General features: G+C 35.3%; 1 non-coding gene across 1 annotated transcript; it reads left to right on the forward strand.

The window, feature by feature from the left end:
* Window positions 1-660: 660 nt before the first annotated feature.
* trnal-aag (transfer RNA leucine (anticodon AAG)) lies at window positions 661-742 on the forward strand. Its single transcript has one exon. It is a non-coding gene; the product is annotated as a tRNA-Leu (tRNA).
* Window positions 743-12,166: the final 11,424 nt, after the last annotated feature.

The following is a 12,166-nucleotide window of genomic DNA, read 5'->3' on the forward strand; positions in this document are numbered from 1 at the left end:
GGGATGGGCTCCAGTTGCTTTGGGAACAGGCTTGTTTAAACGCGTTGGGTTATGGCGCTCCACTACGGAATTGTCGCCATCTCTGTGGACATTCGGCCGTGGGTGCCACACCTGCACCTGACGGGGTGGCCGAGAGTTTAAGGCGATGGATTGCTAATCCATTGTGCTCTGCCCGCGTGGGTTTGAATCCCATCCTCGTTGCTTGTGTGCCCTTCATCTTCCTCTTTGCATACAGAATGCTTTGTACCTGGTCTCCGAGACCATGCTAGAGGGGAGTGAGTAAAGCTAGTCCTGGGTCTCGGTGTTTTGCAGCCGTCGGCTATATTTTCATGTTGGTTGGACACAGATGCTGTAAGGCTGACAGGTCGCCACTGGAGATCCATGCAGATCAATGCAGTGCGCAGTCCCGAAGACAGCGGCCCGGATCGTGCACCTTGATTTCAACAGACTGGGATTCAAGTTCATATCAGCAAACCTTGTCAACAAGAGCCTAAGGCTGTCAATCCACTTTGCAAAACCTTTCCTGGGTTTGGATCTTGAATCACATCTGGTAATGGAAGCGTGCGTGGTACAACCATTGCGATCACCTGCCAGAGTGCCTCTCTTTCCCTACCTGGCAGACCTCCCTTGACCACAGCCCCCTAACTCTCCAAAGTCATGGGTAGTGTGGCCGAGCGGTCCAAGGCGCTGGATTAAGGCTCCAGTCTCTTCGGCGGCGTGGGTTCGAATCCCACCGCTGCCAGGTGAACTTTTGGGTCGACAACAGCAGAAGGTTGTTCCTTCACCCACACCTTCAGGGGGTGTGGTTGAGCATGAAGCCTTAATGCTGAGTTCACACTGCAAGATTTTCAAAGTTGTTGGGTCACCATTGTTTTCACACTGCACGACTATCTATCGGCTTTATTTCTGTTTATTTCTGATAAAAACCTATAACCTCTAATTAACTATAACATCGTGCTCCAACACTCCATCCAGCGTGTATCCAGCCTTGATACCCAATGACGCCTGAGATAGACACAGGCTCCCCGTGACCCGAGTATAGATCGGATAAGCGGTACAGACAATGAAATGAAATTGTGCTCCAACCAAAGCCATGCTTGCTGATATAGAATAGAATAGAATAGAATAGAATAGAATAGAATAGAATAGAATAGAATAGAATAGAATAGAATAGAATAAATTTTATTGTCTTTGCACATAAGGAGTACAACAAAACTGTGGGTGCTCTTCTCAACAACAGTGCACTGAAATATAATACAATGAATAGCATAGCAAGTAGTATAGAAAAATAAGAATAACAGGAAAATAATGAAATATTTAAAGAAATACAAAAAACATTAAACTGTCCAAGGATTTCCTATGAAAATGATACAAATCTAACCCAAAAATAATCTGTTTGCTGTTTAACCCTTAGGAGTCGGCAAGCCCACCGGCGGGAACAGCCCTGCATTATGTGAAGGGAGTGCATCCCCAAACCAGGGTATATAACCAGGGTATCTTTAGAAAGCTGATACTTGTAAGCTTACTGTTCAAGACTGAGAATTACTCAAGTGCTTATTAACAGCTATAATCAAGATCCAAAGACATCCAAAGAAGTACCAAGTTTGTTTTCCTTTTGCTCTCTGGATCTTCATAAAGCTTCTTGAAGCTCTACCCTGCAGTATCACATGACAGGGCTGATTGTTGATTCTTACATTTGAATCCAGGATTTATTGAATTTATTTTTTGAATGAAAACAATTTTTTTTGTCAAATTTCTTGCAAATGTTAACATCATAAAGGTTCATGAAGCTCCACCCCACAGCATCACATGACAGTGTCAGCAGTGTGGCTTTACATTCAGGAGTGAGGTGGACTGGAAGACTCTAACAACACAAGGTTAAAGGTAGTTACATACGAAAAATACAGCATTAGTACAACTGCACTAGAGATTTAAAAACACAGTTTAGTCTAAAGTGGACAGTTGTTTTATGTGGACTGGTATATCTGAAATTATCTACTACTGAGATGAACCATGGCAGGGGTTAAGATAATATTTGTGCAGTATGTATGATAGAAGTAGAGGTAGAGTCTATATCACAGAGGGTTTATTGTGAAAAGTATGTGAAAAGAATGTGCAGGTTTATATGCTGCTCTAGTATTCGGCCCATCATAAGATAACTGAGTTCACCATCTTTGTGTTCATCAAGGAGAAAAACCTTAAGACACAAAGAAATGTTCACAGACAAAAAGAGGCTTGAGTCATCAGAAAGAGTATTTAAACTTTGCACTTCATATATTTATAAAGGATTTTTTCTCTGTAACACTGTAATACATTATGTGTTAGTTTTTGCCTCTTCAAGCCAGTGGTGGTGAACTTGCTGTTGTTCACTGCAACAAACTCAAAAGATTCAGTGCTGCCTTCCATGATATAGTGTTGGTATATTGTATATTGTAAAATTCTGCTGTGATGATTGAACCAAGCTTTTACTTTTTATTTCCAGGTTATCAAGGAATATAGAATAGAAATTGTGTGTATAGGCATTCTGCAATTTCAGTTTTCTTTCTTAATTAAGGCAAACCAATGACAAGGGATTCTTTTAATGGTTTTTACTGATTCTCCAAAGATTGTTTCTAGACTGCAGTAAGATCACAAATCATGCAATGCTTATATATAAAAGAACGGAAGATTATGTATAGCATATATTATTATACTTATATATATTATATATTATTGTACTTATAATCCAAGAAGTCAGCTCTGAAGGATGTGACAAGAGGCTTAGCACATGGCCAACAATAAGATTACGCCATCTTGTGGAGGAAGGAGAATAATAACAATTTGCAGAACTTTATTCAACTTCTGAACTTGTACAGAGCCTCAGCTGCTTTATTATATAAGTTTTGATTGTTTGAATAACATTGTAGAAAATAATAATAATAATAATAATAATAATAATAATAATAATCTAATAAAAAATAGTGTTAGTCATTTAAAAATGAATTAACTTACTATTGTTTTATGATCCAGCAAAGTGATGCTGTGTGAGCTATAGCATGATGGCTCTATAAATAAAAGTGTATTTTATTTTAAAAGCATTGTAAATTCTTATTGATTTTAAACTCAGGTTGCTGTGTAGAGTTTTGAATGCTTTGCCAATATCCACTTTGCTCCTAGACAAGATTAAATAAAATAGTTACAGATGAATGAATGAATGAATGAATGAATGAATGAAATGTGTCAATAATATAAACTTATTATAAATAATGAGAACAAAAGGGAAAGTTTTCCCCAAAAAGCCATGTATATTTTCCCTATCTAAATTTCTTATTGGCATAACTGCTTTCAACATAACAAAAAAGTTTTTGTACAGTGCAGCTGGATTTCCTGTCACTGTGGGCGTCAGAGCACAGTAGTATAGAGCAGAGTCTGATACAGCAGCAGAGGAGATGATCAGATCCACTCGTTTATCTTCATGAACTTTAGCAGACATTCCATGGGGGATGGGGGAACTTAGATCTCCACTTGGAGTAACATAAAGAAGGAACTCAGGTTTAGAGTTCATATATTGCCTGTACCACTGCACATTATATATGTCACCACTGAAGCCTTTGTAGCTGCAGGACAGAGTAACATCATCACCTTCATCTACAACTTTATGAGTAAAAAGTGGCTCTATTGGATCTGCCATGGAGTCACCTGTCATAGAGAAGACAACATATTGTTTTTTTTTCTAAATAATTTAATAATAAGGTATTACATAAATTATACTCACAATTTACTACTTTTTAAAAACACATGTGTTCATCCTTGATTCAGAACATAGTATTTTTGCAATAATAAAAATGTTTACTCACCCAGTGAAAGCCACAGACACATGAATATAACAGTGAACATGATGAATGATCTTAGCTGAAGGAAACTGTTCTTTCTGTACACTGATATGTTAACATCATCAGGATTCATGAAGCTCCACCCCACAGCATCACTCACATGACAGTGTCACTAATGTTACTGAAAGATTCTTGATTCTTACTGAAGCATTCTGGCTTTACATTCAGTCTCACATGGGGAACATGTCCTAAATCTATTTTAAACAAACACAAAAAGCTAAACTAAAAGCAGGAACTGATAATGAACTGCAATAATCACTATAATAAAGTTTAATCATGTAATTATTGAAATAATTATTATACAAACATTAAATCACAATTTTAAAAAAGCTTCTGTTGTTGCTGCTGTCATTTGGTGCCATTTGTGCCACATTCTGCAAAATTATGTAACATGATAAATCATGACTTCAGAATTGAGTGTGATTGTGTGTAGTTGTCATGTTTAATCCATTTTATTTTTATTGTAATAATTTACAGTAACAGTACATACATAATCGTGAGCTAAGCTTAATGGCTTAGTGGTTAGCTTGTTCCCCTCACACCGCCAGTGTCCTGGATTCACGTCTCGCTCCCACTCACTGTGTGTGGAGTTTGCATATCCATCTCTCCGTGCTTGGTGGGTTTCCTCTGGTTTCCTCCCATAGTCTAAAGACATACTTCTAGGCTGATTGGAGTCTCTAAATTGGAAGTAGTGTGTGTGCCCTGTGATGGGTTGGCACTCTGTCCAGGGTGTATCCTGCCTTTATGCCTGAGATAGGCACAGGCTCCCTGTGACCTGATGATAGATCGGATTAGAGGTAAAGACAATGAGGAAAAAAAAAACCTAAATTAACGCTTGCTTAAATCTGAACTAATGCATGATTTAAGGCATGTACTAATCACAAACTAATAAAGAGCTAACTTTAACTATGCTGTGACTTTTATAAATTCATGTGGGAATAATTCACATACATTTCACATTATTTATATAATTTGCCATATGAATCTGCACATGATGGATGACACTGGATTACTTTTATCATTTAATCTGATCCTCTTTATTGAACATAGAAGAACACACTAATAATAAACACCAGTAATTTCATCTCAACCCATTTTGTATCTTTCTCCATTCATTTCTCTTCCGATCCCACTGTAGTATTAGTATGTGCGCTGGGTGACTCGGGTCCAGGGCTCTGCTCCTTTGAACACAACATAACATTCATTATTTTTCGTGTTTTAGTCTTAAATGTGGCTGTGTTACTTTTAACTACTGGGTCTATGTTAATCAGGTCTGCTGGCTTTCAATCCTTCAACAGTTACACTGCTCATGTTTTGGGTCACTACCCTTCAATATCAATGTGGCACATGACTCTGTACTTTCCAACTAAGTTATCAAATAACACCACACAATGTGAAAGAAAGTTCACAACCCTGTTACTTAATGTCGTCTAGTCAGAGATCATTTCTGTCATTTGTCAGAGAGTCAAACTTTTCCTAAAGGTGAAGAATCTTCTGCTTTTATATCATAATTGTCTGTTTTGCTTTGTTTTGCTTGTCAAGAGCAATCTGTACTGTGGGTGCTCCTTTTAAAAGAGATATCTAAGATATGTAAATTGGCTGCAGGCAAAATGATGATGGTTAAAAATTGAATTGGGTCAATTTCAAGGTAGATAATTAAAAAAATCTAAACGTGTAAAAAAATCTAAAAAAGAAAACAATTTTAAATAATGAATTATCTTTTCATGTGTCTGAATGTAGAAAAGGCTACAAGCAAACCTGCTTCTTTATTGCTTTACTACAATGGTTTAAAAAATAATAATAGCACACCAACTTAAAATACAGCATATGAGTAGTATGATGGATATCTGGAATATTTCCTTGCTAGACCACCAGGGGGCAGCACTGAACATTAGAGTTGAACTCTATTTTGGTTCTATGTTCATTTCCCCTGTTCAGTTGGTTCACCTGTTTAGTGTTATGTGAGTAGTGACACAGGAATTAGCTTCCCGAGTTAAGCTCCTTTGCTCTACCTTGTAATTGCCTAGCTTCTGTTTGAAGCATGTTTGTTTGCCTAGCCTAACCTAGCCTAGCCTAGCCTAAACTGGCTTAGCCTAGCTTAGCATAGCCTAGCCTAGTGTAATTCTGAATCAGCTTTTGGTTTGCTTTATTTTACTGCAGTTTCTGCTTCTATGTAGTAGTTTATTTAGCAGAATAAAAGGCAAAAAAATGTTATAAAAAATGAAATGTTTTAAAATGTATGTGTATTGTTAAATCCTTTATTATAAGAAAAAGAATTGTGTGACCTTTTGATCCCGTTCACCAAGAAGATTTCTTAAATTCATTTACTGATGTTCTCAGTGACTCTTTATAAGTTACTGATGTCATTTGTGACGATCTGAACAAATGACATCAGCGAGTCCGCAAATCCTTCTTCATTCTCCTAGTCCAATCATTTAATTCACAAATGAAGCAGTTCGATCAGAATCAATAGTTCTACCATCAGTCTCAAGGTAAGAGGCGTCTGACCAACGATATGATCCTTCACAGTCCACTTTCTGTTTTTTAATCCATAAGACTGTTGTAGTTAAGATTAGTGCTTCATAGTGCTGCTTGAAGAATTCTATTCAACAAGGCCTTGTGTTTTTGTGAGATTGCTAGCTTGTTAGTTGCTGGCTTGCTAAAGTCAGCTCTCGGCTCTGTAATGATCTGAAATAACATGCAGAACAAACAGAACCCTAAGGAACAACAATTACAGAAAAACCATACAACTGCCAGAGAAAGCTTACCAGCTTACCAGCTACTACTACTACTGCTCAGGTCCTGTGATAGTCTCAGTGTTGTGTACAATAATATTTCCATCATTGGGCTTTATTCTTTTTATCTTTTATAATCAGTATAGTCTGGAATAATTGAGGTATTTCCCATATTCACATTAGTTATACTAAATAGTACACAAATGGTGTGATGCTTCACTACAATTTACACATCCTATCTAGTGTATATTATGTTTTTTTTAACTAATACCTACATTTCATCTGGATGTAGATTCATCTTGTAAATTAAACTGTACTGATAAGAAAGACACATTTTTAAGTTTTTATGTGTTATGCATAATTTCTTTTTAAACCTATTTCTGTGTCATTTGTAGCTATTTTGAATGAAATTAAGGTTATTTTCAGAGCTGAGGTAAGAGCATATAGTGAGGAATTAATACCAGTATAGAGCACATTGATGTTTACTGTTTGTCAGTAAGCTGTATGGGACTTTCATGTGTGATAATGAAAGCCATATTGATTAATTAAGAATTAATCATTTAAATTCATTTTAAGGTTGTTGAATTTTGTGTTACATCTACATGAGAGAAATCATACAGTTTTTTTTATTGATTGTTCAATCAGTAAGCATTGCCAACATAGGTAAGAAGATGAATGTTGATATTTGCAGCCAAATAAATATCTAGGAGAGTCTAGGAACTAAAACAGAAAATTATATGGAATTAAACTGGCTCCAACTCCTGAGACAAAAAATGCAGCTTGACTTTTTGTACAGTCTGTTTGAGTTTTGTGTCACTGTGGGCTCCATGGTGCAGTAGTACAGTGCAGAGTCTGATACTGCAGCAGGAAAGATCTCCAGATCTACTTTCTTGTCCTTTTTATGAACTTTGATGGATAGTCCTGGGTCATGTTGCTTAGCGTTGGTTACATCATTTGTAGACACAATAATCAGCAGCAAAAACTCTGGTTCTGATTGAGGTTTTTGTCTATACCAGTGGAGATAATCAAGAAGCCTCTGCTATAATATTTTACTCATAAATGCCAATATGCACATGAACACTGAGCTTCATGTGTAATGAACATGACATTCCATTATCAGCAGTAGTGAAGAAAAGATTGTTACTTGTGTGTTTCCTTCTCGCCTGGAACTTTAGAAATAAATATTAATGTTCTGTCTTTAATGTCTCCACATTTAGCTCCACCCACTCATATCTATTCATATTTATCACAGCTTTTGTTCCCTAAGTGAATTACTTCCTCTTAAATCTATTAGGTATGCAGATTATCTTTTGTCAGTTCAAGTTTTTGACTTTTGATAAAACTACAGCTTTAAACCAAAACCCACATCAACCTTGAGACCTACCTGTTATATAATAATGTTTAAATCCACTCTACCTTAAAATATAAGTAACTGCTTATTGTCCTGCAGACAAAAATTCATTTATTTATTATTCATCTTCATTAACGGCTTTATCCTGATCAGGGTTGTAGTGTATCTGAATTATATTCTAACCCTAGGCCATAAAGCTCATGAGTAATTTATCCAAGGATCTACAGGCAGCTTTGAAAGTTTATATCATGAATAAGAAAAAGAAACATCCAGCTCAAAAGGCTAGAACTATCCCTGATCACGTAATTATGTTTGATTCTATATGTATATTCATCAGAGTTGTGTACAAGCCATAAACATAAATCATAAAACAAGAAAAAGGTGATTTTACTAACAGTTTCCTTATTTTAATCAAACTGACATCTGTTCATAGCCACTGCCAAATCTAACTAAATGACATTTGTATATATATGCATAATAAACATAACAATGAATCAATCAATCAGTCAATGACTTATTTAATTAATGTAGTGTATCATTGGGGAAGCTGAGCAAAAAAGAATTAATGAATTAACTTAATTACACAATGTATGCTTCAGTGGCACCTAGCTTTAACATTTCTGGTAGTGTCATTAATTTATTTTATTTTTTTACCCTTAAAATTGTAGAATTTACTGTGAATAATGTGTAGTTGCTCATCTCTCTTTTATTTTCTTTCATTTTCTTTTATTTTAGTCACATCTGTTATTAGAATTTGTTATTTGTGTCTGTGGTTAACTGATAAGTCGGTAAAGGAAGTGTCTTTCATTTTCTGTGGTTTTTATAAACAATAAGTTTTTGTAAAGCCTTTCAGTGACTCTGTATCACTGTGTTCCTTCTTGTAGAGCACAATGATAGAGTGCAGAATCTGAGATCTGTAGATCTTTAATTGTAAGTTCAGTAGAGTCTGGGGTTGTTTTTGACTCTAATCGAGAGCCAGTGGGATTATACTCTGAACTTGCTGACTTTGCACCTTTAAACAGTAAAAACTGTGGTGCGCTGTTAGGATATTGTTTGTACCAGTGAAGATAAACATATCTGCTGCTTGACGTATATGAACATCTCAGAGTAACAGTGTCTCTTTCTTTCCCCTCAGTTTTGGCGTTATTATCTTTCGGCCCAATTTTATCTGCAACAATGCTTGCTGTAAACAACAATATATAAATAAATACAAACAAAAATAAATATTCAAATCATTTCTGTAAACATACCTAAAACATCAGCTAAAATCAATGCAGAAAATTATTTTTGTTAATAAAATTAATTATCTGATGAAAATGAATGACCTGTAACTAGAGTGAGAATCAGTGGTATGTATCTCACTATGTACAGTAAGTTGTATAGTTGATCCATTTCTGAACACAGCTCTGTGAGGATTCTGTATAATAGTGCTGTATGTGCTGAACTTTACACGTCTCTAGAAGGACACACCCAGGAAGTGATGCTGTTCAGGATGAAATCTTGGCTCACTAATAACAATAAATAAATCTTGATTTCAATTTGACCTTCTGACCTATTTGAGTACTAAAATAAATGAATCCTAGTTACACATAGAGCTCAAAACTTCAGGTCTGAAATTGATTCAGTGTCCACATTATTTTAAACTTATATAGCTGTCTATATACTGAATACTTACAAGACAACATTGTCCAGAATAAAAAACCTGCAGGTATATACATGAGAATAATTGTTTAGTGTTTACAAACTCCAAAATTAATTTATAAACAAGTTAATATAGATGGGTTAGAAGTTTCCTATATCTTCAGTGGACTGTTTTTGACATTATTATTATTAGTTGAATAGTTTAAGAATAATTAGGTGAATGTTTATTTAGCTATTTTTATTATTATTTTCCAGTATGGACACAAATAAAAGGTTTTGGGATCATTTTGTCCTAAATGGTTCCTTAGCCAGTGATGTTCAGTTAAAAACAGCTGGTAATTAATGTTTATTAACCAGTTAATTGAGTAACAAAGATCAGCTGTACAATTTCTCCTAACAGATAATATCTGAATATGATCTAGAATTACTACAACACTTGATTTTTTTATCAGTATTAACACATAAAACTGTTGGGTATTGGTATAGAGTATTTTAGTTTCTGTGGTCTGACTAAACCTATACAGAATCCTGCTCTCGTGTCAAGCTGATTAGATATTGTTTTATTGATATTAGTTCAGTTACTGAGCCTGACTGTCTGGTCAGACAGAAGAAGCTGTTACTGACGGCTTAATTAATGTACACTTTCTGGTAATGATCCTTGATTAAAGTAAGAGAGACCCTGATGATGTTTGCAGTGGTTTTCTATATCTGTTGTAGTGTCTTGTGCTCTGAGACAGAATACTCTTTTCATATTAAACACTGGTACAGCCTCACATAATGCCATTTATTCCTTTTTTTATGTTTTCTCTCGTACATGTCTGCAGGAAATTAAGAGTTCACCCTATGGATTTATCCTTCTACACTTGTCCTCGCACTTCTCCACCTTCTCTCTGTATGTAAACTCAATATTTTGCTGATGAGACTCAACACTGTATTGTCATCAGCATACCTGAAGATATATTATCGCTGTGCTTTAAGGCAGATTTGTTTCAGCAAAGTTTTTATGATATTCAGACAGATTGATCAGATTACAATTCATGCCTACGAACCATGTAAACCAAAAACTAGTAAATATTATCAACTTGAAAGTGATCATATAGTATAGTAATACAAAATAAAAAAAAAAATAAAATCCAAGACCAGCAACAGAGCACAGATTGATTACTGAGGATCGCTAGTAATAATCCAACATGTGTCAAAATATAAACTCTTTATAAATCACAATAGAGAGAGATTTCCCCCAAATATGGCATGTGAAGTCGAAATTATCAGTACAACTGCTTTCAGTGTAACAAAACTGTGTGAAAGTTTTTGTACAGTGCAGCTGGATTTCCTGTCACTGTGGCCCTCAGAGCACAGTAGTATAGAGCAGAGTCTGATACAGCAGCAGAGGAGATGATCAGATCCACTTTCTTATCATCAACTTTAACAGACATTCTTGGGGGAGGATCAGAATTATAAGTTCCACTTTGAACAATATAAAGAAGGAACTCAGGTTTAGATTTTGGAAATTGTCTGTACCAGTACAGGTTGTCTGATGTACTACTTTTTTTGTATTTGCAGGACAGAGTAACATCATCACCTTCATCTACAGGTTTATGAGTGACAAGTGGCTCTATTGAATCTGCCATGGAGTCACCTGTCATAGAGAAGAGAACATAATGTTTAGATAATCAACAGGAAATACTTTAGTCTGACCTCCTCTGCATTTTCACACTGCATCACCACACATATTTAATATAATATAGTTAATATTTCTGTAATAATAAAAAGTCAATGTTAACTCACCTAGTGAAAGGCACAGATACATGAATATAACAGTGAACATGATGACTGGTCTTAGCGCAGTGAAAATAGTGGAGATCTTTCTGTAATCTAATATGTTAACACCATAAAGCTTCAAAATTGCTCCACCCCACAGCATCACATGACAGTGTCACCAATGTTGTTGTCAGATTGTTGATTCTTACTGAAACATCCTGGCTTTACATTCAGCCTCATATGGGGAACCTGTCCAGAGCACATTTAAGTAAACACATACTGAAAGCAGGAAATTAATGTATTTATGTAAAAATGATCAATTTAATCTAGTAAAAATCTAATCTAATAATTACATTGTCAGTATTTTAATTATATATGTTAGTGATGTCTCTAAATTAGAGAATTATTGTATAAACACCAGCAGGCAGATTAATGTTAGAAACACTAAGTAGAAGAGAATAAGGTTTAATTGAGAATAAGGAATAATTTTTTTACTTGATAATTAAGGTTTAAACTCACAATAGCATTAGAAGAAGAGAAAGAAGAGTAAAGGCAGATTTACAGATAAGTTTCCAGTTTTCAGTGTTTCTGACACAGCAGGTACTTTTGTTTGTCACAGAAATGACATTAGATGATTATTTATTCTTATGACAGTTTAGTGTTAAGTGGACAGTTGTGTTGTTTAATCAGAATGGTATCTCTGAAATTATCTTAGGCACTAAGAGTAACCAGGGCAGGGGTTAGGATATTATATCAGCAGTATGTATGATAGAAGAACAAGTATACTCTATGTCACAAAGGTTTTA

This window comes from Hemibagrus wyckioides, unplaced genomic scaffold (genome assembly GCF_019097595.1).
Source record: "Hemibagrus wyckioides isolate EC202008001 unplaced genomic scaffold, SWU_Hwy_1.0 Contig5, whole genome shotgun sequence".
Classification (NCBI taxonomy): Eukaryota; Metazoa; Chordata; class Actinopteri; order Siluriformes; family Bagridae; genus Hemibagrus; species Hemibagrus wyckioides.